Source organism: Orcinus orca, chromosome 2 (assembly GCF_937001465.1).
Source record: "Orcinus orca chromosome 2, mOrcOrc1.1, whole genome shotgun sequence".
Classification (NCBI taxonomy): Eukaryota; Metazoa; Chordata; class Mammalia; order Artiodactyla; family Delphinidae; genus Orcinus; species Orcinus orca.
In genome coordinates this window covers 96970736-96992796 of record NC_064560.1, presented here as the reverse complement: position 1 = coordinate 96992796, position 22061 = coordinate 96970736, and positions in this window count along the sequence as shown.

The window sequence follows — 22061 nt, the reverse complement described above, 5'->3', positions numbered from 1 at the left end:
TGCGGTATGCGGGCCTCTCACTGTTGTGGCCTCTCCCATTGCGGAGCACAGGCTCCGGATGCGCAGGCTCAGCAGCCATGGCTCATGGGCCCAGCCGCTCCGCAGCATGTGGGATCCTCCCGGACCGGGGCACAAACCCGTGTCCCCTGCATCGGCAGGCAGACTCTCAACCACTGCGCCACCAGGGAAGCCCCAGAACCATTTTTTTTTTAGATTCCATATATATGTTTTAGCATATGGTATTTGTTTTTTTCTTTCTGACTTACTTCACTCTGTATGACAGTCTCTAGGACCATCCACCTCACTGCACGTAATTCAATTTTGTTTCTTTTTATGGCTGAGTAATATTCCATTGTATATATGTGCCACATCTTCTTTATCCATTCATCTGTCGATGGACACTTAGGTTGAATAAGCACACTTCTTAAAAGAAAATAAGGAGCATACTGATTCCTCAAGGGAGGCAAAGGTTTTGCTGGCACTAAACTCTGAAAGAAATACGTAAAATGGGAATGTGACTTAGAGGCTACTGAATGGTAGAATGGACAAGGTCCTCAATGATAATTTTATAACGAGTACAGAAACTGCATTTGGACCACTTTTTTTTTCTTTTTAAAATAAATCTTTGAGAAAAGTTAAAGGCCTAGGAAGTTGCTCAGTGCCCATCTACAGCAAAATGGATAAATTGTGATATATCCCACAAGGGAATACTATACAACAATAACAACGAATGACCTACAACTACATACAACAATATAGATAAATCTCACAGAGGTAATGTTGAACTAAAGAAGGCAGATACAAAAGAGCATATATATGTGATCCCCTTGACATAAAGTTCAAGGTCAATTAGAGCATTTATGGTGCTAAAGGCAGGATAATTGCTTCCCCTGGTGGTGGTAGTCCCTGGAAGGGGGCACAAAGGGGGCTTCTGAGATGCTGTTACTGGTTTGTTTCTTGTTCTGGATGCTGGTTGCTTAGGTACATTTACCTTGTGAAAATTAACCAAACGATGACATGATTTGAGTACTTTCATTATATGTTGTACTTCAATAAAAAAAACAAAAACCAAAAAAAAGATGAGGAGGACCTACACTAAGTGAGGAGTACATTGAACAGCCTCAGTTTTGGAAATGGCCATAAATCTGATTTCAGCTTCAGCTTTCAAAAGTCCAAATAACCAAATGCCTACTTCACAGTCATTTCTGGCTTCCCTGAACTTATGCATGATCAATGATCATACGACCATAACCATTATTTCTTATTATTACATGTTAATAATGTCAGCAATATGAATGAGGTGTGTCATTTGATTTTGTTATTTTCAAACATAGGAAAGCATTCTAGTGGTATTAAGAAAAATATTCTCATGTGGTTTATAAGTTGAATATTATTAGTCAGTTAGTGCATGATGCATATTTATTATTGCAAGAGTAAAATGCTATAACAATTAATGGTGTACAGAGTTTTGTTTTTTTGGTACCAAAAACAATTTCAGCTTTCAAATGGTTAAATAAATAGAAAAATAAGTTGACAAATAAATGCTAAGAGAAAATGTTAGCTAGTTAATGTACATCCTTTTTGAGCCAACAAAGTATTTAAAGATAGAAATTTAAATAACAATGCAAGGTGGAATAATAGAGATTCAATTGTATCATATTTCTAATCCTTGTAGAATTGTTTGGTGTATTAGCATCCATTACATTAAAAAACCTTTAAGGAATGTTTTTAAATTGTCGTTATTTAATTCCATTTAGGCCAAGAGTCTTTAAGAAAAAGTCTTATTTGGGAATTCTTCACATTTTGTGAGACAAATTAAAAACAGAATGTCAAATTCACCATAGCAAAATTTCATGAGGAGGAAAAGCTCCAAAATCTTGTATAATAACCTTCACAATAAATTATCTTTGGTTCAGACAAAGTAAAAAATAAAAAGAATATGAAGAAAAGAGGAAATCATTAGACACAAATGAGGAACCCAAACAGATTTTATTCTCACCAAACTTCAACAAAACAACTGACTCGATAAGACTATTTTAGGAAGACAATTCTTATATTTTTATCCTCCTGTAGAAGCTGAACTTTTAAACAAAAAGTTTGTTAAAATTATGCTATACTGGGGCTTCCCTGGTGGCGCAGTGGTTGAGAGTCTGCCTGCTGATGCAGGGGACACGGGTTCGTGCCCCGGTCCAGGAGGATCCCACATGCCGCAGAGCGGCTGGGCCCGTGAGCCACGGCCGCTGAGCCTGAGCGTCCGGAGCCTGTGCTTCGCAACAGGAGAGGCTGCGAAGGTGAGAGGCCCACATGCCGCAAAAAAAAAAAAAAAAAAAAAAAAAATTATGCTATACTGTATACTAGTAAGTACATAGCATTTTCATTATTTAAAATAAAAGATTTTTAGATGTGTCCTAAAAACAAAGTTCCTTCCAGAACACATGCTACTGAAAACCTTTTATTCTGAACTACATTCTGCTGTGTACATGAATCTAGTGATGTTATTAAATATGACAGTTTAAAGTGAGTCTCTATGTAGTACTAGAAGCTCCTGCGCTATAATGACAAACCTTTAATATTTGACTACTAAAATTTTAATAATAAAATTGTCATTGCACAGCAAAGGAAACCATCAACAAAATGAAAAGGACGCCTACAGAACAGGAGAAAACATTTGCAAATCAGATATCTGATAAGGGGTTAATATCCAAAATACATAAAGAACACATACAACTCAATAGCAAAAGAACAAACAATTTGATTAAAAAATGGGCAGAGGAACTGAACAGACACTTTTCCAAAGAAGACAATCCAAATGGCCAAGATGTACATGAAAAGATGCTCAATATCACTAATCATCAGGAAAATGCAAATCCAAGTGCAGTGAGATATCACTCACGCTGGAATGGCTATTGTCAAAAGGACACGAAATAACAAGTGCTGGTGAGGATGTGGAGAATAGAGAACCTCTGTGCATTGTTGGTGGGAATGTAAATTGGTGCAGCCACTACGGCAAACAGTATAGGCGTTCCTCAAAATATTAAAAATAGATCTACCATATGATCCAGCAATTCCACTTCCGTATCTATACCCAAAGGAAACAAAATCATCGTCTTGAAAAGATATCTGCAACCTCACGTTCACTGCAACGTTATTTATAATAGCCAAGAAATGGGAGCAACATAAGTATCCATCGATGGATAAATAGATAAAGAAGTTGTGGTATGTATACACATAGTGGAATATTATTCGGCCATAAAAGAGAAGGAAATTTTGCCTTTTATAACAACATGGATAGACCTTGAGGGCATTATGATAATGAAATAAGTCAGACAGAGAAAGACATAGGCTGTATGATCCCACTTATACGTAGAATCTAAAAATAAAAAACTTATGAAAACAGAGAACAGACAGCTCTTACCAGAGGCAGGGGTTGGTAGAGGGCAAAACGTACAAACTTCCAGTTATAAGATAAATAAGTTCTGGAGGTGAAATGCACAGCATGGTGACTATAGTTAACAATCTGTATTGTATATCTGAAAGTTACTAAGAGAGTAGATCTTAAAAGTTCTCATCATAAAAAAAGAATTGTAATTATGTGAAGTGACTGATGTTAACTAAACTTATTGTGGTAATCATTTCACAATACACACATATATCAAATTATTATGTGGTACACCTTAGAATAATACAATGTGATATGTCAATTATATATGTCAATTATATCTCAACAAAACTGGAAAACTGTCATAATGATTAATTTTTAGATAATATATCAGATTCATTCTTATCTCCTAGAGGTTCATTCAACAATAGTGATATGTCTTGGAGTACTAATTTTAACACTTGGCCAGTTTTTAACTCATGCAACATTTCTATTTTTACTACACATGTAATTTAAGTACAATGTAGAAAGGTGATCAGCCTGGGGCTAAGGCTCATGGTCTAAGAATTTGGCCTTCTCCAAGTCTCAACTGAACCCACCTCAGGGCCTTTGCACTCACTGTTTGCTCAGCCTGAAACACTTTTTGCCTAGGTCTTCACATCACTAATGCCTTATGACCATTCAGGAATTAGGTCAAAGTCTCTTTTCTAGAGGCCCACTCTGACATCCTCGTGAAAGCAGAAATACACTCAGCCCAGTTACATTCCGTCCCAGGCCCAGCACCCTGGATTACTTTGTTCCTGTGAGGATTTATTGCTAGTTGAAACTGCTGTATTTTTCCCCCATGTCCTTTTGTCTGTTTCTGCCCAATCAGGGTCCCTGCTCAGATGATGGCAGTGAAAAGAGATGCTTTTCTCCTTCCTCCCTCCTCACTGGTGCACTGAAAGCTTCTGGGCAGCACCTCCCATCATTGTCTAAGTGCCCAACCACCTGCAGGAGGAGGTGTGACACACACAGCTATGAGACTGAACTAGGTAGGCAGCCACCCTGGCTCTACCATCTACCATCTGTGACTCTGGACAAGCTTTTTAACCTTGCTTAGCTTACTTGAGAGGCTAATTTTTAAAAAGCTGTGTTTTATTTCTTAAGCTGTGTGGTTAGGTATAAAGCTGTTTAAAATTTTTATATACATATATATAATTAATATTATTTCCATGTATTTAATATTTCATTTTAAAAGTATGTGAAGCACTAGTACAAAACACATAAACCACAAAGGTTAGCTTCCTTCCTACCCCCTCTGCCTCCATACTTTTTGGAACATACTATTTTCCTTGTCCAAAATACCTCTTGCCTTCCAAGGCACTTTTCTATCTGGTAAGTTCCTATTCATCCTTTTATTTCTCTTAAAGGAAGCCTTCCCCACCCCAATGGCAAAGTTCATTGCTCCTTATCTCCTCAAACTCTGAACATGCTATATGGACCTATAAATGTTGCTTGCCTGCTCATCTAACCCTACCCACCTGTAAGCTCATTCAGAGTATAAAATATAGCTCATGCATCTCCTTAGCCTCGGCACCTATCCCAGTCTCCTTTACATAGGAAAAACTCGGCATTTACTACATTAATAAGTTAATGCACTGATAACTATGCATGTAATCTTGGACAAATTACTGAATCTCTCTGTACTGTACCTCAGCTGCTTCCTTTGTAAAATGAGGACATTATTAACCATATTATATGACTGTCAGGAAGAATAACTACAAAAGCTCCATGAGGGCAGGGACTTACGTTTTTTGTTCACTGCCGAATCCCCAATGCCTAAAACAATGCCTGACACACAGTAAGCACTCAGTAAGTATTCCTAGCCTGACCTAAGCGCCACAGTCCATGCAGAGTGCTTGGCATACCGCCTGACCTAGGCGGTCAATAAATGTTAGCTATTATTAGTAAATTTCTATTCCGGTCAGGGTCTACCTCACTCAACACACATCGAGGCTGTTAAATTATCACTCTTTTAAGATGACATTTTCCTCGTCATGTAGCTATTCCCTTAATCACCCGCACCAAGCCCTCCCTCCTTCCCAGACCCTCCCTGCCAACCTCAGTTCCCAGGAAGCACAGGTCTCTTCTGAACTACCACGGTCTGCATCGTTAGGGATCCTTGCTGGAACCTGGTCATCCTGAGTTCCCAACTAGCCTGTGAACCCCCTGAGATGCCTTCTGTCACCCCCTCAACAATACAGAGGGACTGATGGTTGGTCTACCTACTTAGTGAGCCAGGCTACTGACTCACGACCCCCTGCCTTTAATACACCCTCCCCTTACACACATACTCCTATCTTCAATCTCTCTCTACCCCTGTCTCGACTCCTTCACCTCCTTGCAAAAGTCTGCCCATCATTTACCAGATTCCATCTTTGGGGTATGGTTCAATTCAATCCGTTTTAAGTTCCCCTAGGCATTTCTCACCCCGCACTCCCCTTCGACACCATGGAAAGCCCGAGATCTCGCGAGATTTGGCTTCCGCTCAAAGAAGCGGTCAGGGCTGCCTAATTCCACTGTTCTCTCAAGTAGGCCCTGAGGCTCGGTGCATCCCAGCCCATCACCACACAGCACACCCTTCGGGCCTGTTTGCCTTCCTGGGAAACCCCATACTCCACCCACCCGGCCCAGGCCGCGGCCCACAGGTGTCCTCCTTGGTGTTTTGTAGAAGAGAGAATATTTCATGAGGGAGGGGACTGCGTCACGGGCCCAGCTCCCCAATTGCTTAAGGTGCTGAAAGAGAGAGTACTGACCCGAGGCTGCTCTTCAGGGGATAAGCTCGAGGGGCAGGCAGTGATGGTCACCGGGGATAAATTTTAGATGCCTGCGGCTGCTGAGACCAACTACCGGCCCCGAGGATGTACAATGGAACAGTGAGAGCGAGTTGTGGCGGCCTTGGACCTTGGCAGGCATTAGAAACGGGCCCCGGGTTCCCGCTCCAGAAGCCTCCGCTGCCCGGCGCTTGGGGCTTCTGAAGGCTAGAGATTTGGGACCGCGCATGCGCAGTTCACTGGCCCAGTGCACCCTGGGGCGGTTCTTCTTCCGCGCAGCCTTGGGACCAAAGCCTTTCCGCTCACATGTGGGATCCCCTGGAGCCCAGAAGTGCTGCACTGTGACTAGGGGGTCGGGTGGGGTTTGCGTGATAGGTGGCGTGATTTAGATTTAACCAACTTCCGAGGTGACTAAGACAAAGTTCTTGTGGTTGAGGAGCCGGGAGAAGTAAAAGATGCTTTCCCTGCCATTCATATTTGTCTCATCCTTCAGAGTCCCCTAAGGAAATGCCTCCCTCCAGGAAGCTGCTTCTAGGGAAGTGACTTCCAGGGAAGCCACTCTGTTTTGAGTATCCCTTTGTACGACTCACCCTCAGGGGCTGTGTATTGCAGGAGAGGAGGGATCGAGGGAAGGGGGAGCACTGTTGGATTCAGCACTTGTGTCTGGGGTGCCCTGAGTAAACAGGCTTTCCCTGAGGGCCTCAGAGGGCTGGAGAATTCTTAGCATCTCGGTCTCCCAGGAGCTCCTGGCATGCAACTGACACTTGATGACTGTTTGTAACTAAGGAACTTATGCAAATTTTATTCTTTTCTTAGTATTAAACTGTTTCTCCAGGGATTGGAGAGCCCCTCCAAGTCCTGGACTGTTGCAAGGGGATATTAAAGGTCTGCTCAGTTAAAGAAGCAGTAAGCACTGCTTCAGAAAATCCTCCCAGCCCAGCCTGGAAAAATCCTAAGACTCAGGGACAGTTTTCTGTTCCTGTCTCTCCTGTACACATTCAAAGTGCCAGCTCTCACAGCTAGTTTCCTAACTCTGAGATTTATGATCTGTTTGGCCTTGGGAAAGTTAAGTCAACTCTCTGAGCCTTGGTTCTCTGATCTGTAAAATGGAGGTTAATTTACCTTTCGTGGTTGTTGTGAGGATTAGAATTGATGTTTTTAACAGTGCTACAATTAATATAGTAAGAATTATAATGCACATAGCCTTTACTTTGTGCTCGGCACTGTTCTAAATGCTTGACACGTGAAGGGGATCAGGATATGCCACCCCCAAATATGCCACTTTGGCATAATGATTATTTTCAGCTGAAGGCAATTGAGAATCAGCAGCTGCAGAAAGAGTTCTCTGCCCTCCCCTTATCTGTCCAAAATCAAGGCATAAATTTTTCTTTGTGAAGGTGTTTTCCCCACCTCCCTGTACCAGGAAGAGGAGAATGACTCTTATCACTGGAGATGAAGAGTCGACACAGAGATGAGTTTGCATACACAGAGCCTAATAAAATAACCCGTATCTTCCATTAGCTCCCCCATATTTCCCCATTTATTTCACCTCCCCATGATGTATCATCCCCTGAAGCCCAACCTCCCCTCCATTGTGAAAGTGGTCTGTAAGCCCCCAAGTCTAACCACTTTTTTGTTTCATTTCTTTTTTGTGAAACTTTGTGCATGTAAATATTAATAATTATGTGTGCCTTTTCTCCTGTTAATCTGTCTTTTGTTAATATAATTCACAGGTCCTGGTTTCAGAACATAAAAGGTTAGAGGAAAAGGTTTTCCTCCCCAACACATGAATTCACTCATTTAATGCTCCTAACAACCCTATGAGGTAAGTGCTCTTATCCTAATTTTACAGAGGAGGAAACAGACACACAAAGAGGTCGTGTAACCTGCCCAAGATTGCGTGGCTCACTAGTTGTGGAGTTTGTGAGATCCAAATTGCTCAGGCATTCTGATTCCATGGTCCATGCTCTTAGGCTCTGCTTAATAAACAGTAGTTTTTACTTTAGCTAACAATAAGCTGTAGTTATTCTCTACCTTAAAGAAATACTCTGAAGATAGCCCTTTCTATTCTTCAATTGAAAAATATTTGAAGCTGGGAAAAAAGACATAGTTTATTCAAAGGTGATGCTGCAGGGAAAACATGGACATTACTGTGTAAAATGTTCAGGACCCTGAAATATTATGTGCAAACCTCAGGCTTCCCATTAAGCTATTTCCTAGAAGATTAAGTTCCAGCATAAAATACTAACTAGAACATGCACTTCTGCCTCAACAATATTCATTTTAAAACTTCCAATTTAAGTAAAACATTTTAACTCCAGCTTTTCATCCCATAGCTTGTCTTAACATCCCCAAAGCCTTCATGCAAATCCATTTTACTTTTCCATCACAAATTGTGGAGCTATTGTTTTCCTGGAATTGAAGAGAGAATTTATTCAAATTTGACCTAAAGCTATAGATAATAAGCCCCAGACACACAACTATGTCCCTACCCAATATAGCAGCCCCAAAGGAATTCTTATGGCCTAGTTATATCCTCTGGGGATGGGGGTGAGGGTATTCAAACCGAATATGCTGACACTGCACTAACTATATACCAGGTACCCTGTAATGACACCTTTGGATAACACAGAAAATGATTGTGTTCCAAGGATGGGCTGTAATGAGAGGGGAGGGTACAGAGAGCCACAGGCGGCATTGTTTCCAATCTAACAACACAACTGGGGGCAGGGGCAGACGTGTGCTTGTTTTCAAACTAATAAATACTGTTGTTTTTGCACAAGGCTTTTGAGGAGAGCATGAAGTTTGAAAAGCCAACCAGCATTAGTAGATTTCTAGTTCCCCTACAAAGGTAGAAGTAGGCAGAGCAGCCTGACCAATGGAATTCTGTATGGCACTTGTTGGTCACTGATAAATTTTCCACCAAGTTTACAGATTTCCTCTTCACTGAAGCTCTATTACTTGGGCAAATGACTGGGCCTCTTTCAGCCTCAGTTTCTCTATCTGTTAAATGGGGATGAATTATAACAGGTAACTCATAGGTTACTGTGATACACACACATATGTACATAATATTTTTATGTTGTTAGATAGATAGAAAGAAAGAAAAATAGAACCTACACAGTACCTGGATCATAGTAAATGAATAATAAATGTTAGCTTCTCCTTCTGTCTCCCAAGTTCCCCCTAATTTGATGGAAAAGAAAAAGTGAAATCATCCCATTTGGAATGAAAATGAAACCCAACCTTTCATGTGCTCTATGAAGACAAGATCCATTCAGACAAAAGAAAGAGCTCAAAGCCAAGCAGCATCACTCTATAATCCTTTACAGAATGGTGACACTTGGCTGATTTGTCAAAAATCCTGCTACATAACCACACTGGGTGCTTCTAATGAATGTCAGATTTTAAGAATCAACGACATTGACATTACTCCATGGAGCAAAGACTGACGGCCCAACTTATAAATTCCCTGACGCATGTATTAGCAAGGAGGCAAGATGAGTTTTCTGTTCACTGGTCTTGTTCTGCTGTCAAATTCTGGGGGACTTGCATTTCAAGCAATATACCTAATCTCTTTAAATTAAATTATCTTCCTTTCACCAGCCAGAAATTTTTTTAGAAGAATATTATCAACTAAGTGGATCAGAAAATGTGGGTTTAAGTCTTGCTTCCTTGGTGAAATGATATTAAAATGAATGTTATTCCCCAGATAAATGATGTGTTCCAAGGGTCATACACTACAGCTGTTAGAAAGGTTTTTAAAAGAACCTTCAAATCAAAGGAGGAGGCACATATAAAATTAGAGAATTTCTTTCTTCAAAGGAATAGTGGGGGTGTTTTGCTTTTATCAGAATAATGATAACTTCCCCATCTCAATCTGGCTTCTCCATTGATATTATTTAATCACCAATACTATTGAACTGTTAGGATGTGTGTAAAATACTTTTCTGTGTAAAAAATGCTCTCAGCTTACCAGTTCATTGAGAAGTTGTTTTTAAACTAAAATCCCACATACCTACCATTAAAAAATGCTAAGCTCTGCCTTTGCCTCATCCTCTCATCATATGGCCTATTTACTGCATAAAGCTATTTTATGGTGATGGTCACAAATATTGACCCCCTTTTGGTGTAGTAAATGCTCGCTTTGAGTTCCTGCTCAACACATACTTAGATGTTAAAAATTTCCTTGTGATTTCAAAGGTAAAACAATCTAAGCCAAATTTGCCCAAAGTCTTATATCTAGTAGTTGGAACCCAGTCCTCTTGACACTCTATAAGGCCAAGCTGAAATCTGTACTTTTACCTTTACTTTTAGGCCTTATTATAAAGCCTTCCTCTGTGAAGTCCAGACCGGAGGTCAGCACATTTTTTTTCTATTAAGGATAAGATAGCAAATATTTTAGGCTCTGTGGGCCATATGGTTTCTGTCACAGCTACTCAACTCTGCAGTGCTATGCAAGAGCAGCCAAAGACTGTAAGTAAACGAATGAGAGTGATGTGTTCCAATAAAACTGTGTCTTGGTTAGACTCATAACACACATATCATTAGCTGTGTTTATATCTTATCACCAGGACTAAGTAGTAAATTTGTTAAGAGTACAGAATCATCTTACCCTACACTGCCAGCCAATCTAAGTCATGTAATACAATCTCTTTTTTTTTTAACATCTTTATTGGAGTATAATTGCTTCACAATGGTGTGTTAGTTTCTGCTTTATAACAAAGTGAATCAGCTATATGTATGCATATATCCCCATATCTCCTCCCTCTCGCGTCTCCCTCCACTCTCCCTATCCCACCCCTCTAGGTGGTCACAAAGCACCGAGCTGATCTCCCTGTGCTATGTGGCTGCTTCCCACTAGTGATCTATTTTACATTTGGTAGTGTATATATGTCCATGTCACAATCTTGACATCAAGTAGTTTCTTAAAAGATACCTGATCATTGATCAAATGAGAGATGGAGGGAGGAATGTATATATACTTCAAGGGGTTCCTCCTGGAGATTTCTTGTTACTAGAATCAGCATTGTGGCTAGATAGCTTTAGTTCTACAAATGATGATACATACAATTCCATGTTCTGAGGAAGCTCTGAGGATCTTAGAATGTTTCACTCCTTTTTCCCCTAATTTACCCAATATCCATTTGATAAGAAGTGTTATTGCTAGTAAATAATTCTAGGAAATTAGATTGGTAGATTAAAATCACCAAATTGTTTTCTTGGTTATAAAATATTAAAAGCACACTTGCTTTTAAGTGAAACTTTCCAGTACTGAAGACTGGGGGGATATAACAAACCCTGAAAGAGGTTCCACCATGCTTGAACATTGTGGGACTATGGGAAGCCCCTAATGAGCTAAGTCTTTCAAGTAAGTTAGAAAGATAACATTTTCATTATATTTGACCGTTCTCTGAGAGTACCCCTTCCTGTTTCCACATTAGCTTGGAGAAAGCATGGGGTTTAATACCTGGCCATAGAGATGCTGTCGCAAAGACAAAGATACCAAATACACCGTACAGCCTATGAGAACACATGTCATCTTGTACTTAGAAATTACTGAGTAATTACTAAATGGCAGACAGTATTAATTCAGCTACTATCCCTGTTTGTTCAAGAGCTTTCTGTTCTATAATCTAGTCAAGTCTAGACTGCCATTACAAAATGGGCAATGGTTTTCACTCCACAATACAGGTAGTAATGAAATAACCTTGTGAAGGCAGAATTTTTTTCCTTCCTATCAATGAACTTATACATTGGAGATTATAGTGCTCTGGATGGTAATTATTTCTAAACGCTTATAATCTATCTTGTGTGAATTTATCCCCTCCAAGGAAGGGGACAAAGCTACCCCTGCACCAGGTCGATAACATAACATGTGACTTCACTGTGACCAAGGAGAACATGGATGAATTTTGAAGGTGAGATCAACAGCTTTTCAGGAAGAATATGAAATTTTGTATGACTTTAATGAAAACATCAGCCTTTTTTTTTTAGGGTAATAACAGAGAAAGTCATGGGTGTGGCAAGAATGACAGGGCCTCCATAGCCCAAAGAGGAAGAGAATCAAGAATAAAGTCAGGGACTGGAATTTGAACATAAGTTTTAGACTAAAATTATTGAGACTAAATGTGGATTGTATGAATGATTTTAAATCTGAAAAAATCTAAAAATTTAATTTTAGTGTGGAAAAAGGATAATATGATCATTAAGAGATCAGGCTTTAGCCCCAATCAACCTGAGTGTGAGTCCCAGCTCAGCCCATTCTCAGCTGTGTCACCTCTGGCGCACAGAGCACTCTAAGGCTCATTTTATAAGTTAGGTTTTAATCTGAACGAAAGGGATAATCATAGTACTCACCTAGGTTATTGTGATAATAAGCGGAATAATGCATCAGAAGTGCTTGCCCAATGTCTGCAGCACAGTAAACACAAACACTCAAGATACGGTAGGTTTTATGGGATACTTGTGACCAGAATGGAGTCAAGTACACCATAATTCCTGTAACGCCAAAAGAGTACATAATACCCAGAGTACCTCCATGAAACTTGACCTGGCTGTGTCTGCCAGCCCTTATTTCTTCTTTTCTCACCATCAACAATCCTCAACCATTCATGCACCACGATTTTATTGAGCACCGGCTGTATTCCAGGTGCTTTACTAATCAATGATAACAAATTAGACACCTTCTGTCAGCCTAGATACTCTCTAAGTTACTCTCTCGGAGGGAAAGAAAAATATCTAAAAGGCAGAATGTACAAAGTTCCACAATAGAGGTATGGACACTGAACAAGAGCAGGGTGGAAGAAGGCAAAGAGATCTCATCGGGGGAAATCACAGAGAGCTACCTAGAACGGGTAGTGTTTGACTTGGGCACTGAAGGATGGATAGGATTTTTTCTGATGGAGGTAGAAGAGGAAGAAGTGAATTCCAAATTAAAGGTTCAGTTGAGGAAAGAGACAGGGGTGGTCAAGCACTGGGGGTCCACTTAGGGTCTAGTGAGGACTCTAGCTGCACTGGATAATAGGGTGGGTGGGAAGAAATGTTAGTAGAAGTTGTTGGAAAGGTATGGTGGGGACAGTGCGTGGACCCCAAGTGCCAGGCTGATTTAGAAGAACTTGCCCTCCAAGAGGCATGTTTTCTTTAAAAATACACCCATCAGTGGTCAAGCAAGGTGAGGACTGAGATAAAGCTAAAGGTTTGAACATTAGGAAGCCACCAAATGCAGTCACTTGAGGAGTCAGAAGTTGGTAAGGAAATGTGTTTTGACTTCTCTTCTAAAGAAAACTGGCCATAGCTTGATATGAGAAATAAAGGGTTTTGTATTTATTTTTGTTTCAAAAAAGGGAGGCCTAAGCATATTTTAGGCTGAGGGAAGACAGCCAGAAGGGGCAGAAGAAAGAGCAAGAAAGAATGTATAGTAGAACTATCTTCTCCAAAAACATACTTCATACTAGCCATGAAGTTTCCTTATTTTGAAGACTTTGAATTCTGCAAAGATGAAGCTATTTCTTCTGCAGACACAGGAGTGAGACCAAGATGGTGAGTGAAAATACTTGAAGATCCTCTGGTTAAAAGGGGGTAGATTGAAAGCTCTCAAGTTGTAGAGCCTTGAGCAGTAAAGATGATGGGACTTAATCTTCTCCAGGTGCAAGGAATGGAAATAGGCATAAGAGTCTGAGAAGCCTGGACAATGGTTGGTTCAGCCACTATGGAGAATGCAGCAGGTAGTTGACAATAAATTTATGGAGCCAGAGGCCAGCTAGGGTAACAGAGACCAGCTATTGAGTGGACCATATTACCACTGTTTTCATGACTTTCTCTAGACATGGGAGATGAGAAGGCAAGCAATACAGGTTCCTCAAGTTGGAAGTTGTCAAGGAGGAATGGTGGTATATGATATCACTGGTAGTGGGAGACAATAGGGAAGAAAGAATTCTAGGAAAGGAAGGAGTAGGTGACCATTGGGTTTTGGCCAGAAGGGAAGGAAAGTGGTTCCAGGAGAGGGATCAAGGGACTGATCCCTTGGTTTTGATGCTGAAGACTAACAAGTACCTCATGAGGAGCTAGGGTACAAAGTGGAAGGTGGGAGTAGAGCGAGGTAGAAGGTGAGGGATTCTGCTCAGAAAAAGGAACTTGTGACTTCTGAATCTTTTCTGGCCCACACATTTGTGACACCAAGAATGCTAAAACTTTAGGTCGTCAAAATTTGCTTGCATTCTCTTCCACACTTAATATATACTGTCAAAATCGTTATGTAAGCACCTTGTCAGTGTAATAAAATCGTGAGTTTCCTGAAAGCAAGCATAACACACTCCTTTCTTTCATAATGCTGAGATATGTAATAAAATAGAGGTTTGTCATCAGTGACCAATAATTACTGATGAATTGAAGTGAAATTCATTGACAGTCATGGTGCTTGACTTCTCAAAGTCACTACTCTCCTTCTCTGTAACTGCCGAGGATTCCACTATGAGAGGTGCAATCAGGACATTGCCCAGGTACCTCCTGAGGCATCGAAACTCCATTTCTGGCACTTAAAATCTAGAATATGCTTACAGATTCATAGAACAACCCTTGGTAGCTTTAATCCATCCAGGGATTGAGAAACAGTTTATTGTTGTGGCTAAAAGGATGGCTTTTAGAAGCCAACAGCCCTGAGTTCCAGTCTGAGCCCAGCCACTTATTAAGACTGTGACCTGGGACTTCCCTGGTGGCGCAGTGGTTAAGAATCCACCTGCCAGTGCAGGGGACATGGGTTCGAGCCCTGGTCCGGGAAGATCCCACATGCCGCAGAGCAACTAAGCCTGTGCTACTACTGAGCCTGTACTCTAGAGCCAGCGAGCCACAACTACTGAGCCCGCACGCCACAACTACTGAAGGCTGCGCACCTACAGCCTGAGCTTGACAACAAAGAGAAGCCACTGCAATGAGAAGCCCACACACCACATCGAAGAGTAGCCCCCACTCGCCGCAACTAGAGAAAGCCTGCATGCAGCAACGAAGACCCAGCGCAGCCAAAAACAAACAAATAAATAAATAAATTTTAAAAAAAGAGTGTGACCCTCTATCAGTTATTTAGCTTCCCTATTCTCTCTCTCCAATCTGTTAAAAAAAAAAGAAGTAGTGGTGGAGTGGTACAGTATAAACCTCATGGGATCTTTGTATAAAGCATTTAGCACAGAGCCTGCTATATAGCAATCTACCAATAACAACAGCGACTGTTTAGAAACATACACTGCAGTGCTTATGCTACCTCTAAGCTTTAAGCAAAATTCTGGAGAATTCTAATAGGAGGAAGAGAAATCTTATAATCTCTACAAATCTTAACCTTTCTTTGCATCAATCTCCTTATCTGAAAATAAGAGTAATCTAATGCCTACTTCAGAGACTTGTTGCAATCATTCAATGAGTTAATATTTGCAAACTGCTTGAAACAATGTCTGAGAGCAATAAGCACCATTCAGGTATTTTTAGGGACTCTGGGTTTGTGATGAAAGGTTCTGCAAGTCAGCTGTCATTTGCAGTTTCTTTCTCTTCAGGAAGATTCTAGGAATAAATGTGTGGCCATGGTTCTGTAAGGCCTGGACTATAAGCCAGCTTCTCAGAATGTCTTGTCTGAACAGGCTGGCATCCCCATTATCTTTATATAATAGTCTAAAAGAAATTACAAACTCTTCTCATTACTAACTTCCTCTTTCCAGTTCCCATCAATATCATCCTGGCTCTTCTCCCAAGTCCACGGCACACATCTCCCAAGCTGCTCTATGTTGGGTTGAAGTGTCTTGCCCAATCAAGGTGGCAGATGGTCTGTGGTTGTATCTGAGAGTTCTCACAAAGAGAACCAGGTTGACCTTTGAAGTTCCTGCGTTTCTCCAACTCAGGACATATGAGTGGGGCCCATAGGTGGAGTACTGTGGGAAAATGTCAGAAGACTCAAGTTCAAGTCCATGTAATTTTCTAGTTTCAGAGAGGGTGCAAGTAGGTGCACCTCCAGCCAAATGAGCCCAAAGAAGTGTTTCAATTCATCAGTGGAGTGACAAGGGTTCTGCTGGGTCAGCCTCAGAGCTGAGGGGGGAATGTTATGTAGCAGAGGCAGTAATAGAAAATGATTTGAAGGATTAAAAAGGAAAAGGAGGATGGCTTCTTTTCATCTCTGAAAGAAAAACTGCACAGGCTAGTCTTAGCAGAATTGCTAAGTAGGCACATTTCAAGGAGAAACACTTTCCTTCCTTCTCTCTCCTTCCATTCCCATGCCTCTGCCACACTTCCACCCCATGCCTTGACTCTTCTCAGACTTTTCAGGCTCCCAGAACCGACCAAGTTAGGTGGACAAACCAAGCACCAATTAGAACACTCAAAAAACAAGGACAGTGACACAAATATATTTTGCCATCATAGGAAAAACCAAAACTGAGTTTGACTTTTTTACCCTAATTTTGTAAAATAAAACTGTCTTTGGTTTGCACTGCATACTGGAGGCAATGGACCATTATGTTCTCCATGCTTGGGGCCTCCATGGTTCTGAAAGCCTTGCCTCTGGCCTGCGCCCCCTGGTCTCTAGACCCACTGGTCCCTCAGAGGCCTGATACAGATTGCTGAAGCTGATGACTAAATGATGCCAAAATGTCTGTGATTGCCAATGCATTAGGATGGGAGCTCCATCCAGAAAACCCATTTGTATCTTAACAGGAACTTCAAGGAGATGGATGGTTAGATAGACGGATGATGGATACGTAGATAGATGATTAGATGATAGACAGATAGATAGATAGATAGATAAAAGCAAGGGAATATTCCAGGCACCTTGATAGATCAGAAAAGTAGATGTTTGTAGAAAGAACACTTTCTGCTTCCCTCAAATCTTATTGCATTAGTGGCTGTGGTTGATCCTGGAGTCTGTCTTTGCGGGCTATTTTCATCTAACTTTCAAATAACAGGTCTGGCAATAGGGCTGGTGGGTAAGGGTGGGGGAAACACCTCCTCTGAGTCCTTTACTTCCACCTGATCGTCAGTTATCCACAGAAAGTAACCCTAGGCACCTTTCCTACTGTGCTGTTAGTTTATTTTTCTTCTACAGTCTGTACCCAAATATATAATTTTTTCTCTTCTTGGTTTGTAAACGGCTCAGTCACTAGGGAAAAAAAACACAGTGATTACAAATGGGAGATGCCACTAAAGTTTCAGCTGTGAACAGGAGAAATCCAAGATGACCCATCATCTAAATGTCAATGCAAACACCATGCCATTCAGAATGAAACAAGGAAGCCTGCATGCAGACAGCCAGAATATATTACCAACTGCATATTTAGCTCCAGAACTCTTGAATCTTTGCAAAGAAATTTAGAGACTTCTCACTTGATTAAATAGCCTGTGATGGAGGATTCAGTTGTTCCCCACAATAGTTGCATGCAAATGATAGATTCACATGGACTACAGCATCGAGAGCCCTTAGGGGGCTGTACATTTTTAAGTAATTCTGCCATTGTTTTTGCATAGTAATTGGAAACTTACGTTCTATTGGGATGTGATTCTTATTAGAAGAGAAGGTAGCTGCTCTCTGCTACAGGATTCTATTCATTTAGGGTCACGGGGACTTAAAGACAGAGGAAGAGCCTGCATTTATGCTCTAAAAGGGGATCTGCATTAAACACCAGCAAATCTCTAGCCTGCATTAAAAGCTAACTTCCACTTTCTACTTTCATGTGCCTCTTTTCCCAGCTTCCTATTATTTATTTAGCCTGATTCTGCTTTGCGAATAAGTGACTCCCTAAAGACCGAGTAGTAACTAGAGTTAAATTAGTCATGTAAGAGCAGCAAATTAGTAAATGGCACCCCCGTTACCAGAGAAAGGCTGTATCATGTGATGTGCTAACGTGCTATTATGATCCAGAAGCAGGAGCTGTGTCCTGTGTGTATGATGCGTCTCAGCGGTCCCGCTCATCATACGGCGTGGGACTTGGCTGGGATGGAAAGCTGTGGGGTCATCTAACCATACCCTCCCACCCGTTTCTTCCTTGTTCTTCTTGGATATTTGAGTGAATGCTAGCCTAAGTCAGGGTCATAGAATGCAACTGACAGCCTCACAGGAAAGGTCAAGTCTGTGACATTGCGAAACTCCACTAACATAAATGAGGACGATCAGCCAGCCGCGCAGGGAAGGAGGGGGAGCAGAAGGGCTTTGCATTCTTGCTATGCAAAGTATAGTCTTTGGACCAGAAGCATCAACATCACCCAGGAGCTTATTAGAAATGCAGGCTCTCTAGCCCCACCTAGACTTCCTGAATCAGAATCTGCATTTTCACAAGATGCTCAGATGATTTTTATGCACTTTCATGTTTGAGAAGCACTGGCTTACATCTCTAAATGTCAGCATCCAACACACAGAGACCTTGTGAGCCTTAGTCAATCCTCTACTGACAGTGTCTGGACCAGTGCCTGGCACATAGTAGGCACTCAAATATCTGTGAAATGTATAGAATGGGCATGAAAAAAGAGAAGGGAAAAAAAAAACTGCATGGAAACATAAAATAACTTTGGCAGCAATGAAAAGGGAGAGAGGCAGGAAAAATCAAGCTCAAAAGGAAAAAGGAAAATCAAAGGCAGCACAAAGCATACGGGGGGGGGGGGGGGCTTCCCTGGTGGCGCAGTGGTTGAGAGTCCGCCTGCCGATGCAGGGGACGCGGGTTCATGCCCCGGTCCGGGAGGATCCCGCATGCCGCGGAGCGGCTGGGCCGGTGAGCCATGGCCACTGAGCCTGCGCGTCCGGAGCCTGTGCTCCGCAACCGGAGAGGCCACAACAGTGAGAGAGGCCCGCGTACCACCAAAAAAAAAAAAAAAAAAAAAATCCAGGGGGCTCCACCTGGCTGGTGGAGATGGGCTGTGGCCCCACCTACTGGCCAGAGTGGCTGGAGTGCCATCCTTGTCCATGACCTTCATTCACAAGTCTCTGCCTCTCCCACTGGCCTTAGGATGCTGGCCCCTCTATCTTGCTCCACCAGGCCTGTTAGGCACGATTATCTGTCCCACACAGCACTATCAGTTAAAGCTGAAGATTAAATGCACCAATGTAAACTCTTTACAGTGTCTTTAAAGTTCTGACCTCTGGGTTTTAGTGGATAGGAGGTCAGTGGTGACTTACAGTAATCAGTCTCCTGGGGGGCTCGTGAGCCCAGAGCTTGAGCTTTCCAGCTAGAGAGGAATCATCAGGACCCTAACTATTGAGAGAGAAAATAAGTCATTGTGTCCCTGTAGACAAAAAAATAAATCAACCCCAAACTCTGTTTTGTCCTCAATTCCCTTTTCATCTGGTCTGGTGGAGGAGAGTGTGGCCATACACGTGAAGGCAAGAAACTGAGTGTGCATGAGTCTGGGGTATGTGGAGAGGAGGGTATGTCTGTTTTCCTGGACATGACAAAATGAAAGAGACTATTCAGCCCCCAATTAGGTTAATTAATCCAAATATGTAATTGTTTTCAATTTTTCAATTAGATCGGTATGGGAAATCACTAACTGAATGGATTTACTGAGTTTTAGATGTATATCTTACTCAAAAGTAAGATGCTTTTGATATGATAATGGCTAATATCTATTGGAATCATGTGGGCACTCGGCTGAGTACTTTATTTGCTCATTCAGTCCAACAACTCAATGAGATAGGAACTATTATTATCACCTTTTTAGATGTGAGAAAACTGAGGCACAGAGAGGTTAGGTAACTTGCCCAGGGTCACACAGCTGGTAAGTAAGTAGGGAGTAGAAAATACAGGACTCAAACCCTGGTCTACATGATTGCAAGCCAGTACTCTTAACCTCTCCACTATCCTGCATCTCTCTTATGTTTTTTTAATAAAGAGAAATGAAAGAGAGAGAGAGAGAGAGAGTCAGGGATGGTTAGGAAAGGGAGACTAGAAGCTAGCAAATTACCCTGTGTGGCTAGAACTTACACTGTATAAAGAGAAAAGGCTTTTTAGGAGGGTGATGGTTTTAGAGAACTATTTGCAAGGTTGAATTCACCTCTTCTGGCCACTCTGAGGCAATTTTTTAGATTTCAAGAGTTATTTAGCAAATGGATCTTAGTGACCCAAGGAAAGAAAATGCTGTCCTTAAGGAGGAAAAATGTATTATTTTCTTCTGGTAGGGTCAGGAGCTACTGCTGATTTGAGAAGAGAAATGGTCTCTAAGATCCGGCAAGACATGACAATAAGAGAGTCATAGATTTCTGTTTCTCTGCCCGGTCTTCCTAGGCCTGACTGAGCTAGGCCAGTAATTAGTATAACTTCATGTAAAATGTAATCACTATTTCTCTGATGGGGTCAAGCTCCCAATGGAGGGGATTCTGCTGTCCAGTTTCACTAACCTCTCTGGCTCCATTTTTCTGGCTGGGTTGAGGTTTATCTCTTTGTGCAATTCAGTTTAATAATTTTAAAAAAAACCCTAGAAACTAAAAGTAGCATATGAAAATTTGCAATGCATATAATTGTATTATAATTGGAGCCTCCAAAATAAGTCATGGCATTTATTTATTCATGTACCACATACCCTGTGGTCCCTTGGGAAAAGAAATGTTTAAATTAAGATGTATCATAAGACAGAATGCAGTGTTTTACGCACTCAATTACAGCTCACTAGCATGTAGCTAGTGCTTATAAGATTTGCTCCCTCATACTCTGGCCTTGATTCTGGACATTTTTACCAAAAAAAATAAGTCCCCTAGTCTCACTCCAAATTTGAAAAGCTCATATTATTATTATTCTAACATATACTTCAATTTTATTTTTAGTTCATTTCCAACCAGGAAGATCTATTAACTTGATGAGGGGAGAAACATCAAAAAGAAACTCACAGTACATGCAAATAGAAATGAAAATCCTCTTTGCTTTATTATAATTTCCACCCTAAAAACATGTGCATAATTCATGATAGGGGATAAGGGGAAAGTATCAGATGTAGGGCTGGGGACCAACTTTTTAATAACGATTAGTGCTGTGAAAGCAGAAGCTTTTTTCTAATGAGTCAAGAGCATGAGACAGAAACTCACAGAGGCAATGTCAGTTTGATCTTTCACCTTTACATCTTTGGAAACAGGGAGAACAGAAAAGAGGTTTACCCTTTAAACTTTCTGAAATGACCGTACATTTAATGAACTAAAATGTCAAATATTTGAAACTTTTAAGAAATCTTGCTCTTTTGCTTAACACACAAGATCACGTTTAAAAAAAAAAAATACTCAGTAGATATTCACATCCGTAACCTTATCTTTCTACAAGGAAAGAAAAAAGGCACGGAACTCTATGGGGGTGCCCAGGCTGCTGCTTTACTGCGCTTCCACCTTGGCCAAGGACAAGATCTGCCTTCAGGAGGTGAGACCTTGACCTAGCCAAAGGGAAATGGCCACTGTGAGAGGGGGCGCTTCTTCTTCCCGGACACAAGTGCAAACTTTAATGAATCCTCTCCCTCTGCCACGCGCCCCAGACGGCGATGGGAAATCTGAGTGCACCTGCTGCATCTCCCTTCATATCACGTTGCTGTTATGAAAAATAGTTTGCTATTTTGGAACCCCCTGGCAGCCAGAGTGAATCGCCCAGGGCCCCAAGCTCGTTTATCTTGTGTCAGAAGCAAAGCCAAATGAACGCCACCTCGCCCAGCACCTGAAGAATGGGAAGAAGCTCAGAGAGAGTAAAAATAACCAAGGGCTGGGAAATGGTGCCGAGATAGGCGGCCTGTACGGGTTAAGTAGGGCTTCTTGCAACCCCTCTGACAGCACTTGGAGATAGGAGGCGGAGAGCACTTCCCACAAAGAAGCGAACTTTGGGGGTCTGAGGTCTGGGGTGCAGGGGGTTGTTCCTGCCCAGTTTCATCCAGTT